The 19,607-nt window shown below is 48.1% G+C and overlaps 1 protein-coding gene across 2 annotated transcripts in view; it reads right to left on the bottom strand.

Moving 5' to 3' along the window:
* Positions 1–19,607, bottom strand: part of HIVEP3 (HIVEP zinc finger 3) — a 399,349-nt gene that overhangs the window by 93,885 nt on the left and 285,857 nt on the right. For both annotated transcript variants that reach the window (XM_024744746.1, XM_024744745.1), the window contains exon 3: positions 4,141–4,338. The gene's annotated coding sequence lies outside the window, so the exon portion shown is untranslated. The remainder of the gene's footprint in view (positions 1–4,140; positions 4,339–19,607) is intronic.

Consider the following 19,607-nt stretch of genomic DNA (forward strand, 5'->3'; position numbering starts at 1 on the left):
GCCCCTCTCCACCATCCACAGCATCCCCTCACTTCTCTCCTCCACCGTCTTTCACTACCTACTCCTCTGCCTCCCAACCCCGACTCTCAGCATCCTTAGCTCCTCCGTTATCCTTCAGCACAGAAACAAGAACCACTAATATCTGTCGAAGAGGCGGTTTGCAAACTGTGCTCTGCAGAGGTGTTTCAGAGGTTCTTCAAATGTCGTGTGAGAATTTTATTCTAAAAATATACTTTGACTCCTATTAAAACTGTTACGGAAAACGGACCTGAACTTCTAAACATGTTCTACGGCACACTGTAACACGGAGTCGAGCCAACGGGGGCGGCCGGCTGAACGTGGTTTGTACAGACCTTGGACTAAGGCCTGGGTGGATCCTGAACTTCAGTATTGAGATGTGTCTTCAACTAGAAAGACTGGAGCTTCTAACTGGGTATCTTTACGTTGTCGTTTTAAAAATTCAGGACTATACACACTTCTGTAAAACCACACGAACAAGTACCTGCTAAAGCTTTCAGTGATGTGAGAACGGATTACATGGATTATGATGAAGGTGTCATAAATGACTGTGTGCTTCCTGGGTGCTGTAATAAGAAGGAATCCAAGAAAATGATTGACACCGTTAGTGATGCAAACCAGAATTCCCTTCTCCTCCTCCCTAAATGTCTACATAACATTGAACTGAAGACCATCCTGGGCTGCAAGTTCAGCTATGAGAAATCTGTTACCAATTCCCATTGTCTTATTTAGAATTTTCTTCATATCGTGCAACCAAGACAAAACAAAAATGACAAAGCAATCCTGGATGTTACAGCTGATATTCCGATACAATGATCATCTAGAAGAGAGATCAGCAAACTTCTTCTACACGGGGCCAAATAGGAAATATTTCTGGCTTTGTGGGACAGACAGTCTCTGTCGCAACTACTGAACTCTGCCATTAGAGTGGGAAAGCGGCCACAAATAACGTTTAAACGAATAGCATAGCGGCGTTCCGATAAAATTTCATTTACAAAAATCAGGCGGCAGCCTGGGTTAGGCCCACGGGCTGTAGTTTGCTGACACTTGATCTAGACCCTGAGCTTTCAATGTTTTTATGCATCAAAGCTGGGTCATTGCTCTGTTAATGGATTCTCATAATAAATAGGTGTTAACATTTTAAACTTAGAAAATAAATGTGTGTTAATAAACTTCCACTTTAACTTCACATTCCATGTAGGATTTGACGTTTTAAAATGGTTTCTAAAACTATAAACGTTTGAAAACTACTAGCAGAAAGCTTTTCTACCAAGAAAATGCTTTCATAGCCATCCTCAAATTAGATTTATCCTCCAATCGCTTATTCAAAAATTACCTTTACTCTGGAGAGAGCCCCAGTCCAGGCCTGTACTAAAGGCGAGGGGCCATGACTCCACAACTCCTTGCTCTGAAATAATTCCAACATACCCGTTCCCAAGCCTCAAATGGTATTAATGGGCACACCCCCGGCACGGGGGATTCTGCAAGGCCGCGGAAGACTGGCACGCGGCCAGCTCCTACCTGGCACCCCTGCCTGCCTGGGCCCGAGCCCTCCACCTCATTCAGATGCCATATATTCCAGCCTCCCCACTGGTGGCTGGGGAAGCTGTGCCAGCAGTGGGCCCTGAGTGCCTGGACACTCCAGAAGCACTGAGTCAGCACCCCATTAATCACGTATGCTTGGATTCCCCAGAGGGAGCACGGGAAGGGGTGGGGACCAGAGTTCTCACTGGAACTGACAGCTCATTTCCCTCTGGGCTGGTCCCATCCCCTACAGATGCTTTCATGCAGCTGCCAGGGCCCCCGTGGACAAAAAGGAGAGTTTGAGAGGGAAGTAGGGAAGGGCAAGCGCCAGGTCTGGGGAGGATTCCCCCATCTGTATTCCCCATGACAGTGTCCCCATTTCTCTGCTTGCAACCCTCAGAAGTTTCTACTTCCAGCATAGTTCAAGTGTCAACTGCACACCTAGCTGAATAAATTCAGACCCTGCCCCGAGACCGCTCGGGGAGGAGACCACGTACAGCTAACTGTACACAGGAGACAAATGCTAAATCGAGGTACAACGAGGTATCCCGGGATGCCGAGGAAGGGGGACCCATTCGTTTGTATTACGGTGCTACTGATTTCTATTAAAAGGTAGATACTCTTGGGGGAGAAGTCCTCCTTGAAGCTGTTACTGCCTTTCTTTCGGAAGCCTCTTAGTGGAGAAGAAAGTACTGGGTCTTTTGTAGCCAGAGGTTCTGCTCTTTACTAGCTGTGTGACTGTCTTTAAATTACTGGACCTCTCTGTTCTCAGTCTCCTGTACAAAAGAGGCAACAGAACCAGCCTCACTGTGGTTTCTGCAGGACTCAGTCTTGTCTGCAAAGCGCCAGGCCCCATGTGCAGCATCGGCCCTGAACTTCACCCTGACTCTCTCGTAGGAACTCATGTACCGGGACCAGATGGCACAGTATGGTAGACGTGTCACAGGGCTGCAGTGAGGAGGGTGGAGTGGTGGTCGACCTGCCTGCATGAGTCAGAGGGCTGCTTATGTTGGGGAGCCCTTGCTAGGTGTCTGGCAACATCCCAGGGCCTCACCTGTATCTCACCAGCAGCCCTGTAAGGCAAGAGCCGTGACTCTCCCATTTTCCACGGAAGAAAGACGAGGCAGAGAGTCTAAGCAATCTGCCTCCCAAAGCAGTAAAGGCTGGAACTGGAATTTGAACTTGGGAAGATCCACAGCCTCCACTATTAGGTACCACATCAAACATGCCCTCAAACTGAGGCTCAAATGCCCAGTCATTCTTCATCAGAGTCCAGGGGATGATTCCTCCACCTCCTCTGGAGAACCCTGATCATGGCCTGGGTCTAGGGGGGGTCCACGTGGTACGGCAGAGCTGTGGGCAGAGGCCCATGCCCAGCCACCAGACCGTTCAGACAGCTACAGAGATGCTGTCTCTGAGGGCTGCCTGAGTCCCCGTCCTCCCCTCTGTAAGTGAAAACACTTCTGCTTGGAGGAAGGGAATGAGCGCTGCTCATAGCACACCAGGCTGGGAAGCACCCGCTGGTCCTCGCAGCTGAGCCCACAGACCCAAACACAGGACAAGCATCTCCAGAGGCCCCAGAAAGAGGCCCCAGAGCACCCAAACCTTGGCTGCATCAGAATAAAAACACAGATGCCTGTGTCCCCACCTCCTGAAAGTCTGATTCAGACAACATGCCTGGGTGGGCCAAGAAGTCTATTTTGTTTTAATAGAGGCACTCTCCCCCTCCCTCTCCTTCTCCCTGGGTGATTCCGATGCACTCCACAGCCAGACGAAACATCCAAAGACATATTCCTGACCCAAAGAGCTTCTAACACCACACACCTAACCTGAATCACAGCCTGAACTTCTAACCTGAAACCACAACTCATACCTGAAGAGCTAAAAACAAATGAAATGGGCATATATATAGCCATGCTGGGGCCCTCTCCCAGGGCCATTCAGGCAGTCTCTCTGGAGATGCGGCCCTGCTACTGGAATTTTTTAAAACTCCAGGTGATTCTAATATGCACCCTGGGCTGAGAACCCAACATCCTTTCATTTCTTCACAGCCGGGAGGGCCCTGAAAGATGTTGCTCTGTCTTCAATACCTACTGTGATGTTCTAACTAGGGAGGGGGTGGCAGGGCCTCTTTAGGCAAGAGCCATCCTGGGAGGCAGAGGTGGGGCACAGAGAAGTGGGTGGAGCTGGCCAGCAGGACGGCATGGTGGGGGTGGCATGTAGGGAGGCCGTGGTTCCTTAAGTGGTGTTGTTGCCAAGGACAGAATGGAAACTGAGGGACTGGGGAGACAGGACTGCATTTTGGGGGAGACAGTGTGGGGCAGTGAAAGAGTGTTGGCCCTCAAGGTTTCTACTCCTGACCAAGGAAGTCCCAAGGACGTCCAATTTTCACAGAGGCTCAAGCAAGGCAATCATCATCACCATCATCATCCATTTGAAAGAGGAAGGACTCTAGCAAGCTCGGGCAAGAAAGACCACATGGGGCTTGCCTGGTGGCGCAGTGGTTGAGAGTCCTCCTGCCGATGCAGGGAAACAACAAAAAAAGAAAGACCACATGGAGCCCCCAGCAAGCATATTCATTGACCGCCCGTTTCCTACCTGTGCTGAAGGCACCACTTTCGATGACCGAAACTAAAACGCTGTTCTCTGTGAAAACCAGCGTTCATGTCCACTCCTGCAGCAGCTGCCTCCTCTCACGCTCTGCTCTGCCCTCTGGAAGGGAGAGCTCTCCTGGCCAGTGTCGCTTGAGGCTCCTCCATGAACTAGTTTGAGGCTGCCGGGTTCGTACCCCGAATCCTGCAGGGGACGATCGAAAAACATGGTCAAAGAGTTTGTCTGGTCAACTTCTTTAGACATAGAACAGTGTCTGCCTGGTCCCAGGAGCCCAGGCCCCAACTCCTCCCAGGCTGCTTGTCTTGGTTCCAGGCCAGAGCCTCATGGTCCCTGGGGAGACGGTGTGGCATGGTGGCCCTGGCGCCTACCATATTCTACCTTGTACCTGGCACCTAACTTCTATAAGTCGCTATTTTTTCACCAGTAAGTAGGCAGAATTCTAAGACGGCCCTTAGGTTTCCTGTCCCCCCTGGTGTATGCATCACGCATGATCCTTAGGCCTGTGAATATCATGGATTTTACTCTCACAGTTAGGTTCTGTTATAGGGCGCACTCGACCTTAAAATAGGGAGATTATTCCCTGGCTTGACCTAATTGAGAAAGTCCTTTAAAAGCAGATTTCTCTCTGGTTGGTCACAGAAGAGAAAGTCACAGGGCTTAGAATCAAGGGGAGGATTTGACATATGCACTTGCTGACTTGCAGGTGGAGGGGGCCGTGTGGAAAGGACCTGAGGGCAGCCTCTTGGAGCTGAGGGCAACCCCCTGCAACCCCCTAGGCCCTGGATTCCAGCAATCGAATGAGCCTGGAAAAGCGGCATTTCCCCCGAGCCTCCAGATGAGAACTCAGCCTACGGATACCTTGATTTCAGCCCTGAGCAGAGAACCCAGCCACTCTGTGCCCGACTTCAGACCTATAGGACTGTGAGCTAACAAAGGAGGGTTGTTTGAGGCCGCGGTGTCGGGAGTAATTTGTTACACGGCAAGAGAAAAACCAAGACAACCTGCAAAAGTGACCCCTATTGGGGCCTGGGTGAGAATTAAACGCAATAATAGACATAAGTGTGCATTGTATTCTCCAAACTGTGAAACGAAACAGAGCATTCAGGGCCAAGGGAGGCAACAACGTTTACTGCACCAGTTTTTAATAATCAACTTATCAGGCTGTGGTAAGAATCAAACAAGAAAATACAGAGGAACATGTTTCATGATCTAGAAAGCCTGAGCTGTTCTAGTCGAATCTAGCATGGCGTGTCACATCCACGCTGCTGCCTTGAGCTGTACTCTGGTATGTCTGCTGGAGGTGGTGTGGAGTGGTGGCTGAGAACAGGGCACCTAAGGCCGGGATACCTGGGTTCCAGCCTGGGCCTTCTCCTCATTACCTCTGCTTTGGAAAGTTGCTGAGCCTTGCTGTGCCTGATGAGGGGGGCTAAGAATGGCAAGTACCTCCCAGGGTTTTAACGATTCAGTACATGTAAAGGGCCCAGACCCATGCCCGGCACGTGGTTCAGCCCATGTCATACTATTCCAGCGCATCTAGTGATCTAGGTCTGGGGTAACCTGCACGCAGGCCTGGGGCACTGTCACCTTCCTTCTCTTGGGCACCATGCTTTATATTGACACAGTCTTGTAAAAGTTAACGTTTTGGCAACTACATCCTACTGCTGATTCCTACAAATGCACAGCTAACCAAAGCCACTCTGCTGTCCCCTCCCTGCTATACCTGCTGCTCTCAAATCCAGCCAGCCCCGTCCCACACCCCAGGGCAGCATCGTACCACCACACAGCGGAATGGTTGAACTTGCTCTGTGGCTCCTGTCTATGATTTCCCAATTCTGTTGTCCAAGGCACCCAAACTTTTCACCACTCCATGTTTTTCCATCATCTCCAGATCTGACCTCATGCCCTTCAACAGATCTCAAATTATTAATAAAAACAGCTGGCTCTATCCCTCCGAGTATAGAAACACCAATGTCTCAGAACATGTTATTCTATAAACACAGTCCACAATTTCCCACCTCTGAGCCTTTGCTCACATGCTACTCCCCTCCCCCCCATAACCATATCTACCTGGCCAAATCCTGCCCATCCTTCCTCAGAAGGCTCACCCAGCTCCCGCCAAACTGGACTTAAGTCCTGCTTCCCCAGAATGCCCAGAGCATATCTGCTGGCCTCTTAGGGTAAGTAACAGCACCCCCTGTGCACAGAGACTCCAGAAGTCTTAAAGCCTCGGTAGACAGCCTACACCTGGGGCAGGTTGGTCTGACTCATCCCCCCACCCCTAGAGCCAGGCATGGTATGTCACACACAGCACAGAACAAATTCTCTTTAGAACCTAATTCGGCCGTTCATTCTTTTAACAGATGTGCATTCAGTGCCTACTTGGGGCCAGGCTGGGTAGTAGGTCCTGGAGATAGAAGACAGCAAAAATTTATTCCCTCCCTTCAAGGGGATCACAGTTGGGGTAGGGATGGGTGAGGGGCAAGAAATCAAAGGAATGCATTACAGCGTTGCTGGATTTAAGCTGCTACATGGTAAAGGCATAAAGAAAAGAGCAGTCACTTCTGATGGTGTCTGAATGTGTGAGAAAGAGAGAGGGCATCTCAAACAAAGGAAGCAGTGTAAATAGACAGGAGATCCCAAACTGACCGAAGGTTCGAGAAATTGCACGCGGTCCATATGGCTGGAGGTAACGGGCAGTGATAGCTCATGAGGGAAGAGCTGGGCAGGGAAAGAACTTGGTATAGGGCTTCCCTGGTTGCACAGTGGTGAAGAGTCCGCCTGCCAATGCAGGGGACACGGGTTCGAGCCCTGGTCAGGAAGATCTCACATGCCGCAGAGCAACTAAGCTCACGCGCCACGACTACTGAGCCTGAGCTCTAGAGCCCGCGAGCCAAAAATAAATCTATTTTAAAAAGTATAAAAAAAAGAATTTGGTATATGAGATAGTCTGGACTTGATCTTCTTGTAGGGGAGTGAGGTCACCAAACCGTTTTAATCAGTGAGGTAATGTGGTCAGGCCCAGGGGTGTGGCCAGAGGAGAAGATGGGATGAGGTGGGAGGAGTGAGCCACGGCTCTCCTCTCTTTCATTCCGCGTAACCTAAATGCCACTCCGGCCTCTGGTGGCAGGTGAGAGAGCCCGGCGGACACACCTGCATTGGGGTCACCAGGAATGTTACACACACTTGAGGTTCTATATGGCAAACTGGGCCCATCTGTCTACCTCTTCTCCCCCAGACACCACTGAAATGAAAAGAGAAATGTACAAGTGAGAACAGATCCATAGTAGCACCAGCTGGCCAGCAAGTCTGAGGAAAAGCAGACAAGTGGGAGGGACAGAGAGTCTAATCAGAGCTCAGCCAGCCTCACCCAACATGGGCAAGGGAAAGGCCCACCTGCCAAACACCCAGCAAACTCACACAGAGGCAGCAGAGCTGGGGCAGAGCAGGAGGGATGGAATTCCTGATATCCAAGGATAATGAGTGAATCCTTCAGGTGCCAGAGAGACCAAAGTGGGGGTGGGGGGTGGGGGACAGAAACCACCTGCCCACACACCTTACAGTCTTCATGAGGATTACTTAGTGCTTCCACGAGACTCTAGCCCTGGCAAATGGCTTGACTGTTCATTACTGAAACGTGCTGAGGGCTCCATAAGCTCTTTGAATCCCTTGCCTTGCCTCAAAATTCCTCCTCACTGTTTCTACCCGTCTGCGACTGCTGTATTGTATTTCTTACACAATCCTAGTCAACCCCCATGCTGACGTACCCATTTTAAAGACTTCCAATCCTCAACAAATCCTGACCTTGCCTCGCTCCTCCAGATACGCCAAGGCTCCATGGAGGTGAAGTTCCCCCTTACCCAGTGAGTAATAAACTCAGCTTCCTCTCTGACAGTTTCTATACAAATTCTGAGAATCAAATTGACTTTGCACTTGACATCTGCATCATTAACTGCTAGAGGGCAACAAAGCCAAGACTACAGAGCTCTGAGGAAAAACGGTTAAAGCCCCAAGATCCCTTACTCAGCCAAGTCTCAAAGCCAAACAGAGAAGCACTAAAAATAGTACGCCACCCACTTATCTTTTCTTAAAAAAAAATTACTCCAGGAATTACTCCAACAAAATAAAAACTGTATCAGAATAAGTAATTCAAGAAAGGTCAAGACAGGATACACAGGAAACAATGATGAACACTAAGAGTAGAAAAACACACAGTCAAATCTAAACAAATGTTGATAATAATGGTCTCATCTTGTTGGAAATTAGATACCATTTAATTCTTGACATTGACAGAGAAGTATGGGTTTTATTTTTTATTTAAGGGTAACCATTTCTGAAGAAAAATAAGATACAGACCTTTTAAAACACTGTTGGGGGGAGCAAAGAGATTCAATTATTCAGCAAGAGTTAAAAAAGGGAAAAGAAAACAAGAAAGGAAAAAGTATAACAAACAAAAGACATAAAGTCAGACGATGAAAGTAAGACCAAACATATCATAAATGCAAGAATGTGAGTAAACGAAATTACTCTAGGACAGATTAGATTGGGGGAAAAAAATCCAGCCATATGCTGTTTGGAAGTAACACACAAATTGATAAAGGTTGAAATCAAAGAAATGGCAAAGAGACATCAATAGGCAAAATGGTAACAAAAAGAATGCAGGAAAGTCAATATTAATATCAGTCAAAATGCAAAACTGTTAGAATAAATGGGGCATTTTATATTGCTAACGCGTCTGTTTGTCCAAGGAGAGACAAAAATCATGAACGTTTACCGTCACCCTGGACAACAGAACCATAAAGTATATGAAATAACACATTCTTAGGACAAGAAGAAGGCAAAACAAACCAAAAACCCAGGAAATGTCTTGAGATCTTGAGCTCATTACTCAAAATTTGATGGTACATGTAACCTTATATAAGAAAAATACAGAGGATTTGAAGATAGTAAGCTTCACTTCATTTATACTCAAGAAACAAAACCTTTATCTCAAATGTCTTTGTAGTAGACAACAAGAAAATCTCAAATTCCAACATGGATATCACAGGCTCAGTTCTCAATACAATAGAATTGGAAGCTAACTAACAAGGAGCAAAGAAATAAACGACCCCGCCCCCCAAAAAAAAGAAACTGTGCACAGGACAATTTAAAAATGCTTTTCTAAATAAACTTGAGTCAAAGAGGACAGCAAAACTGAAACTGTAGAATATTTATAAATGTACAACATTGAGAATCCTACTTTAAAAACCTGTGGAATATAACCAAAGCTGCATTTAGAGGAAAATACAAACCTTAAATGCTTTTATGATAAAAGAAGAAAGATTGAGACTAAATGAATTAAGCATCTAACCTAAGAAGCTGAAAAATCTAGAAGGAAGAAATGAATAAAGTTGAAAACAAAAATGAATGAATGAGAAAAGTACAGCAACCACAGCAAAAGAAATTAGTTCTCTGAGACAAACAACACGGACAAACCACTGGCTAATCTGACTAGCAGTGAATAGCAAAATCACAAATAAGCATTAAGAAAGGCATTGTGATCATGTATATTAACACTGTTTTAAATTTAAGAGGATGTGATACATAACTTGATGTCAGTGAATTTGAAAATTGATGATTTTCTAGAAAATCGTAAATTGTAAAACTAAAGAGGAGGGGGAAAATCTGAATAGATCAATAACAAAAGAAGAAACAGAAAAGGCTACCAAACATAGAATTCCAAATTAGTGAGAAAGAATGGATTACTTAAAGAGAGCTGTGACAACTGGCTGGTTGTGTATTCATTTGACAAATATTTACTAAGTGCCTACTATATGTTAGGCACTATTCTGGGCACTGGATATGCAGCAATGAACAAAACAGAAAGAGGGTCTCTGCCTTTGTAGAGCTGAGGGTCGAGCCAGGGGAGATGAGCAGGAAACAAACATGCAGGTATAATAAATGGCATGACAATAAAATGGGATACAGAGTGAGGGAGGGTGTAGAATTCTATTTTAAATAGAGTACCTGTACCACACTTACAACAAAATTTATTTGAATTAAAGATATAAACAAAACATATAAGCAAACCCATGAAAACACCAAAATATTAGAATACTTACATAATTTAGTGTTGGAAAATAATCTTCAAAGCCTGAAGTAGATCTCAGTGCTCTTAAAGGAAAAGATTAATAAAACTGACTACATAAAAAAATTAAGCACTACATACAACAAAAGACCCCATTAACAGTTACAAAGCAAATGACAGACTAGATATGAGTGTCTGCAACATATATAAAACAGGGTCAATATCTATAATACATAAAAAGCACCCACAAAACTATAAGAAAAGATGCACAGCTAATGAAATGGAGAGGGGAAATAAACAGATCATTACTCAAGAAATTAAAATGTGTAATAAAGATGAAAAGATGCTTGACCTCATTAATAATTAAAGGCTATATGCTAAAAGGCAATGTCACCTTTCCCCCCGATTTGACTGGCAAAGAAGAAAATGACTGCTAACCATCCAGTGTTGAAGAGAAGGATTTACCAAAATGTATGTTGACCCAGCAGCTTCACAAATGCACACACACAAATACACACACATCTTACACAACATATGCACAGATGCACACACACACACAATGGCTGCAGCATTATTTTTTATCAGTGAATATGGCAACACCCTTAATACCCATCAGCAGGGAACTGGCCTAATAAGTAAATGATGATAAATCCACCCAATGGTATAATAATGGGACAATAACTTTTCTTAATTAAAAATATATACTCCTACCAATAATAGAGATTTGTTGTGACTTTATCTGTGTGTTGAATATTGGGTTCAACACTTCTCACGGTGACCTCCCTTACTTTTCACAGCCTGCTCGATGGGAGGCACTATTGCTGGTCCCATTTTCCACATGAGACTTAGTGAGGCGAAGAGACCTGACACGTGGTGAACCTTGGTTCCTGTCTGACTCCGGAGCCTACACACTTACACACTTAGCTGCTATACACACTTCTCCTCAATGGGACGGTGTGAAAAAAGGGGAAAAGCAACATCACAGACACACACATATCTGTGTAGCTTTTAATGCCACAAAGGACCTGCAGGATTAAGTAGTCACATCCTCGGGGTGGGACTGTGCAGTGAGTGGGGTTCAGAGCAGGCCTTCTCTTCTTTATACATTTCTATACTGTTCTTCTTCTTCTTCTTTTTTTTTTTTTACAATAAGCATGCATCACTTTTAGAATTTAAAAATTTCAATTTTAAAATGATATAAAACTGTCTTCTTTTTAGAAAGGAGCTGAACATGGAAGGCCTACTAGAGCAAGAGGGGCCCATCTGCAAGGTGACATCTACCCAGGGCAGGAAGGACCAGGGCCAGCTCCTCTGCAGGCCCCACCCAAAACCACAAGGAGGGAGGCCCGTCCTCTCCCCTCCCCACCCTCCTTGTGGAACCAAAGCATCACAGCACGGCCTCCACTGGCAGGTGGAGGGTGCCTCACATCCGGCCTGGGCACTGGGGGTTGGTATCACTGCAGGGGAAGTTCAGCTGATGAAGGGTTAAAGAAAACCCCCGATGCCTGCAGGGGCCAGCCTCACTGGGTCACAACACAGTGGCTTTCTAAGGACTGGCAGGGGAGCTTGGGGGCTTGGGTTTCCAGCAAGGGGCCTCACACCCTGATCCCAGAGAAAGTAGACAAGGCCCGCTCTGAGGCCACGGCTGCACTCCTGACACACAGACTGTCCCTCCACTGTGAATGGGACATCTGCAGATGGGGTTGGCACACGGATAAGCTGAGTCTGATCTGCTTGGGGCAGGGAATTGTGGGACGGATCTTTCTAATTTTTATTTTTATTTCTGTTACGGTGGCCTGTAAACCAATAAGAAAACACAAAAATCCAAGACACCGGGACTCACATGGAATAATCTCGGAGGATCATGTGGGGCTACTTAGCAATTGGGAGGGGAAATGGGGAGAATTACTGCCTCATTTACCTAACACCAGGGAAGCAGCACAGGAAAGCACAGAGAGACAGCCCTGATATCACAGGAACTTGGTTTCAGACCCTGGTTTCACCCATTAATAGCTGTGTGGCCTCAGCTAAATTACTTAACCTCTCTGAGCCTCTTTCCTCATGAGTAAAAAGTGAAGAACATCACCCCTCCCTGGGTTTGTTGTGAGGACTGGATGAGACAAAGTGTGTGAGAGATGTAGCGTGGACCCAGCATACAAAAGGCACTCGATTAATGCCTGTGCTCTTCTTCAGTTACAGTGGGAGACCATCCAAGTCGTCCTCCCTCCGTCCACTTCTCCTCTTTCTGGATCCTGCTTTGGGGCTGGCTCTGCAAGGTTTCCTGCCTCCTTCCCTGTAGTAGGCTTCGGGCTCTCCCTTTCCTGGGATGCGCTCCTTTGCTTCTCGTTTCTGCATTTCAGTCTGAGAACACTGCCACAAGCACTGGACAGCTCACAGGCTGCTTCTGGATCCTTCCTGGTTCCTCGCCCCATTCTCCAGACAAGAAGCTGCTCTCTCCCATGGAGTAGTGAGTGAGGTGTCCCAAACAAGAAAGATGAGCAGAAAGAGAGGCAGTGGAGCTCAGAGCCTTTGATATGGACAGGACATATTTTGAGAAGACCTGGGAAATGTTTTCCAGTAAAAGCAGAGTTTTTAAAAATAGGGGATGGTGATATATTTCCATTTGTATTGAGGACAGAAAAAGAGGAACTTCAAGTGCAGAGTAATGGATTCCGTTTAGTGATAGGCAAGAATATCCGGTCCCACAAACTCTATATGGGGATTAGCAGGAGAAACGTCCACGGTTTTAAGACACTGCAGGGAAGCAGGGAGGAAGGCCCTGAATGCACATAGAGGGCACCTAGCCCAGGAGTCTAAGAGAATAAAGGGCGGCAGGAAGAGAAAGTGCAGATGAAACCCCAGGGCCTGCACGTGAGGTTGAGGTGCTGACAGCTGCCAGGGGTAGAAGGGTAGAGGAGTTGTTTCCTGCCATACCAGGCCACACCTAGTGATGGCCCTCTCTCACCGGAAATCTCCTGCAGCCGGGTGCAATGAACAGCCCACTGGACTGGTCCATCTTTGAGGTCCAGCTGCATCCAGCCACCTTGGACAAGACACTCCCTGTCACTGGGCTAGACCCCAGGGTGCAAAGGTGAAGAAGGGCTGGCCCCTGCCACAGGGTGTTCTCGATCAAGTAGGGAAGACGGGCCAGAAAATCAGTGGTTACCTCCCTTCCTCCCAAGGATCTCCAAACTTGGGCTATTTCCCCACAGGAAGGCTCATCACATCTCCCCAGTTTGTAGAGGCAGAAGGGAGGGGTAGGGAAGGAAACCCACATTTGTTGAGTGCCTACCATGTGCCAGTGTTGTCCTTCTATTATCTCACTGTCACACTGATGCTACCATCTGACAGCTGAGGAAACAGACAGATGTGGACAGCCTTGCACAGCAGGAGAGCCCCAGGCTTCAGTGTTAGATAAAACCAGGCACCACTGGTCTCTGTTGCTGTGTGGCTTCAGGCAAGTCACTTAACACTTCAAGTCTCAGTCTTCTCATCTCTAAAATGGGAGCAACAGTGCAGAGCTTGGGTCGGTGTAAGAATTAAATATTATAGAGTCAACTTTCCAAAAAATGGCCTTCTCCTCTTCCTCTTTTGGTTATTTCTGATCTTTTAGCTTTACTTATATTTACAATGATTTTGTGTGCTAAAATAAGAAGATTTCAGATCCCATAACAAGACTGATGCAACTTATTGACAGGGAGGGCACGGGGGGAAAAAAAGCAGGTTGAAGCCCTGGGAGACGCTGGGGACTGCAAAACCTCAACCACTGGTCCGCAGAGGGGAGGGGCCCCGATCAAGGCCTCCGGAGGAGACTGAGAACCAGGGTGTGTGTTTGGAGGAAGAATTGCTTTCTGCACCCACATGGCTACCTCCTTAGCTAAGAGGGGAAGCCTGATGACCCTGGGCCCTCCAGGTATCCAGCCAAGCTTCTGGTCTAGATCGCCACCTGTCCAGTGCTGTTGGCTTCCTCCTCCACCAGCTCAGAGCCTCAGGCAGATAGAAAAGGCTGTGCCAAAGGAAACTGTTTGCTACAGAGCCCTCTGGGTCTGCTCCGTTCTTCCTTTTTTTGGACTTTGTAGCTGTTTGAGTGGGTACCTTTTTCCATAGAAAGTTTCCATTGCATCAGTTATTTACATTGTCACCTCCTATATGTAGGCTGTTTTGAATCGGTGAACCAATCAGGCCCGGAGGGGCCCCCACAGCTTATTGGGGTGAAGAGCACCAGGGTCAGCCCTCAGAGCCAGACAGCCCCACCATTCCGGGGGGGTCTGACAGGTGGGAGAAACCATTCCAACCTTGGCAGGGCCACCTTTCATCTGTTCTGTCCCCTTGGGAAGCCATTTCTAGGGTGGAAAAGGACAGGCCCCTGGGTTCGAATCTCTGCCTCTTCCACTTCCTAGCTGTGTGACCTGCCTAGGCAGGTTATTTACCTAACATCTCTGGTTGCGGTAAACTAATTTGTAAAATGGGAATAACGGTAGTACCCGCATGGCTGGACTTGGGGAGACTCAGTTCATCCACGTAAAGTGCTTAGAACAGTGCCTGGCCTAAAGCCTCAATAAACGTCAATAAATATGGATAGAGTCCTCTTTTTCCATCACCCTTGCTAAGACCTCAGTAGTCATCCCCTCCTCTGGACCAGTACACAGCAGCGTCTGAAAGGTCACCCTCCCCACTAGGCCAGATAAACTGACACTCAGCTCTCACCACGCCCCTCCCTGTACCAAATTCTTCAGTGGTTCCTCCTGGAGAGTAAAGTCTACACTTGAGATCTCCTCTACTAATAGCCAGGCTGCCCCTGACATCAATGCTCCCCTACAGAATACCTGCTCCTGACAAACTACCATGCTCACAGTTGGCCTGCTTCCGTGCAGTTTTGCCTGTCTGGAATGCTCTTCTCCATTTCACTGTGGCCAAATCCAACCACATCCACCCATGTGAGCCCAGCTCATATGCCACCTCCTCCATGAAGCCCACCATGCCCTCCCCTCTCTGGCCAGAAATGATCTCTCATTTACAGCACGTGGTCTCTTTATTGTGGCCTTTCCCTTTACTCCCCTGTATATGTGGAACATAATACTTATACAAATGTTTGTCAGCATCACAGACAAACCACATGACCTTTGAGGACAGAACTAGGACGTGTGTGATACATCTCTGTATCACTCACAGAGCTTTGAGCATAATTCATGACAATGAATGAGGGGATAAACTCTGAGTTCTTTCAGTTGACCACCCCTGAGTGTAGGTGTGTTGGTGAAGATGACTCAACAGCCCCAGAGCATCCACACGTTCTCAGCTCTCCTTGAGGGAACCAGCAGATGGGGCGTCAGTCAGGACCTCAGGGGGCTCACAGCCCCAGACCAGCCCCGGCTCTACTGCTGTCCCAGGTAAGCAGCCCACCACCCAGGATGGAACCCTGAACCTCAGCATAGGGGCCTTGCAAAGCATCCGAGGTATCCTGAGAAGTCCAGGAGCTGTGGCTGACTGCTCCCTTTCCTGCACCCCCTACATTCCATGTGTCCCCAGGTTCTCAGTGAATTGGCTCCGTAAGAGTCTCTGAAGCCCCTGGACTCCTGTCCACCCACTGCCACTGGGCCCACTCTCCCCACCACGCAGAGCGATGTTTCTGCATCCCAGAGTAAGCAAGCATCACGGTGCGCCATAACCACTTCCAGTGCTTGCTGACCGCCCTTAGAAATCCAGGTTCCTTAAGTGGGTATCAGAGCCTCTTCCCCATACGGCCACCGTGACCTTCCAGATTCACCCATCACCTGACACGCTTCCTTACTCCTTGCTCTTCAGCTACCTAATACCTGGACACGCCACCTTCTTCCCAGGCTCCAAACCCTTCTTCAGGAAGATCCTCCCTCCCCTCTCTGCCAGGCGAACTCCCACCCATCCTTTGAAAGCTCGGCCCTGGTAGTTCCTCCTTCTCCCCCAGCCCCTCCACTGTCCAGGGACCGGGCTGGAACCCCCTTCTCTCTTGCTCCTGACCCTCCAGCCAGAGCTCTGCTGCAACACTGTGATAGCTATCTTCCTGTGTGTCCGTCTTCCCCACAGACGGCGAGCGCCTTCGGGGCAAGAACAACGTGTACCGTCTGTGTACCTCCGGTGCTTGTTAGCACAGCGCTTGGCATGTGGAGTGAATGAGTGATGAGTAACAGCCAGTAAACACACCCCCACTGGCCTGCCTTCCAGGGTGTTGCCCCTGACATCACCACATTCAGGAACTCACTTTCCAGGACAAGCAACATGTCACTCTGCCAAATCAGCAGGTCTATGGTCCCCAACATCGCCCTTTGTGCAGCAGCCGCCTAGGACCCCAAACAGCCTGAGGCTTACCTTTGTGGCGGCTGCACATCCTGGGAACCCGGAGATGGGCTGAGGCTTCGGGCGGTTCCAGGAAGAGGGGAATCTGAAGGGCGTTCCGCCTCTGGCCACTCGGAACCAAGACCTTCCATGCTGTTGCCTCCCTCCTGCCCACCCTGCTCACCCCCTGTCCGGACTGTGCCCACCTTCCTATCCTTTTACTCTCACCGGGGTCACCCTCCTGTTTCCCTGACAGGTTGTCTCTACCTACTGTTCCTTAAATAGCTAAGTTCCCAGAATATGGGGCAGGGTGTGGGGTGGCACAGGAGGTGGGCAGGACCCCAGCTCTGCCATTAACCAGCCATGTGACCGAAGACAAATCATGTTCTCCTCTAGCCCTCAGTTTCCCCTTCTGTCAAACCAGAGACTAGAACAAGCCCATCTCTAAGGACCCCTTCTCTTTTAACTCCCTGCCAAGGAGTTGATTTATTTACCAGTCAGAATAATTCTTCCTTATTTAAAAAAAAGAACAGAGTACCACGTGTCTTTCTCTGCTCCTCCTGAAAGCCAGGATGGATCTCTCACTCAGGAAATATGTTAGATGGCCTTTTTTCTTTTTTTTTCAAGAATAATTTAAATCTTTATAATTAAGTTTTGAACTTATTGCAACTCTACAATGCATTCTTTTTTTAAAAAACATCTTTATTGGAGTATAATTGCTTTACAATGTTGTGTTAGTTTCTGCTTTATAAAAGTGAATCAGCTATATATGTACATATATCCCCATATCTCCTCCCTCTTGCATCTCCCTCCCACAGTCCCTATCCCTCCCCTCTAGGTGGTCACAAAGCACCGAGCTGGTCTCCCTGTGCTATGCAGCTGCTTCCCACTAGCTATCTATTTTACATTTGGTAGTGTATATATGTCCATGCCACTGTCTCACTTCGTCCCAGCTTCCCCTTCCCCTTCCCGTGTCCTCAAGTCCATTCTCTACATCTGCGTCTTTATTCCTGTCCTGCTCCTAGGTTCTTCAGAACCTTCTTTTTTTTAGATTCCATATATATGTGTTAGCATACGGTATTTGTTTTTCTCTTTCTGACTTACTTCACTCTGAATGACAGACTCCAGGTCCATCCACCTCACTACAAATAACTCAATTTTGTTTCTTTTTATGGCTGAGTAATATTCCATTGTATACATGTGCCACATCTTCTTTATCTATTCAGTTAAATGGCCTTTTGATTCTGGAAGGAATGCCCTCATTTGGTGGCAATTTCTGTGTCCTCATAAACCAGAGACTTAAAATGCCCCTGCACACATGGGACCTTCTTTTCAAATTTAACAGTTGGGTGAGATAGGTCTTTCTCACTCTTGTCTTACAGACAAAGTGAGGCTCAGGGAGGTGAGGGGCTTGTTAAAGTCCCCCAACTAGTGTGTGGGAGGGGTGCTGCTGGCCCCCAGGACAACACACCACGGCTGCCCAGGAGCTGGCCTTGCCTGACAGACAGGCAAGCAACACCCACCTCCCTGTGCTTTTCCATGCACTTTCTCCATGCCTGTGGAAACATCCGGAGATGCGCGGGGTGCAAAGCCATGCAGTGCGCTGGTGGCAGGGAGACACCTAATTCCTAGAAGCCAGACTCCTCCCAGGCCCACCATTCTAGAAAACAGGTGATGCCGAGAGCTGGGCTTTGTCCAGGCAGAGAAGTTTTATTTCTGAAGATTCCAGCCTATTCTGCCATCACAGGACTCCTTGCCTTTGAACCCTGTCCAGGACAACAGGCGCTCTGCCCCCCAAGAGAGGGCAATGCTTCATTCCTCCTGGTCTCCCAGGCCCTTCTGGCTGCAGGGCTCCTCCTCTGAGACTCCCAGTGAGGGCTGACTGCATGTGATCTGACTATCAAACAGGAAGGGAAAGAAGGTGAGGGCCCAGAGCCCTGGAGAAGGAGGAACAAGGGCTGCAATTCTGGGCCCTCCTTCCAGCCTGTTGTTTTAAACACAGTGATGGTGGTTAAAACCAGTACTCATGATTTTGTACTGATACTTTAAGGATATACTAGTCCTGTCTTCCAAATTATACTGTAACCTCCTTAATGGAGGCCCCATGATAGGACTGCTACATGCACTTGTGCAGTGCACAACCTGCACAACCACTCACAGCCCACGACTTCCAACCCCTGGATAGCATTCATCATCGTTGTAATCAAAGAACGAACTGCCTCATTACTTATTCTTTCCTCACAGAATATGAATTCTCAGGGGAGGACCAGACCCTGCTTGCCTTGTTCCCAAACTGAAGCCCAGTCCCTAGCACACTATTAACACAGAATAAACACTCCATAGATATATGCTGGAGTAATAAAGTCATTCAGCCACTCACTCATGCATTTAATTGGAAGAAGAGTGGACCTGTCCTGGAGCTGAAGGGGAGAGACCTGGGTTCTGGTCCCAGCTCTACCGCCAGCCCCCGCATGTGCCCTGGAGCAAGGCATTCCACTCTCTAGGCCTCAGTTTCCTCGTCTATTAAGGGAGTGTGGGGTTAGACTTCCCTACCATGTTTGCGTGGCACTGAGGGGGAGGACCTCCTGAAATTTTGCACCCTGGGCAACTCACTCGCCTCACCCACATCCCAGCCCTGGTTCTCCACATTTTCTCTAGGCTTCCCCAGGTCTAGGCATGCGGGAAGTGTCTAAAACAAGGGGAGAAGGGCTCCAGGCAGGGTGGTGACATATGCCACAGTGGGAAGAGGAGCTATTACTTCTGGACTCAGCTCTGGGAGAGAAAAGTAACACTGACAGCCATGCTCACCGGGACAGCAGTGTTGTCAAAGGCTTTCACACCAATCCTGTTTCCCTCCAGCCTCTCCGTGAGGAAGGAGGGACGTGATCAGCTGAGGGCTGGAGTTACCGGGTGTCACAGCCAGGACCGAACCCCAGGCACCCTGTGTTCAAGTCCAGGCCCTTTCAGCACACAGCACAGAGCGTGGCTCCGACCAGTTGGGAGCACAACCGACTTCGACAGGAAGAAGTCACTAATTCTTCCCCTAGGTTCTGGCAATGCCCAGCCAGTGGCTGGT

This window comes from Neophocaena asiaeorientalis, unplaced genomic scaffold (genome assembly GCF_003031525.2).
Source record: "Neophocaena asiaeorientalis asiaeorientalis breed wild unplaced genomic scaffold, Neophocaena_asiaeorientalis_V1.1 scaffold478, whole genome shotgun sequence".
NCBI lineage: Eukaryota > Metazoa > Chordata > Mammalia > Artiodactyla > Phocoenidae > Neophocaena > Neophocaena asiaeorientalis.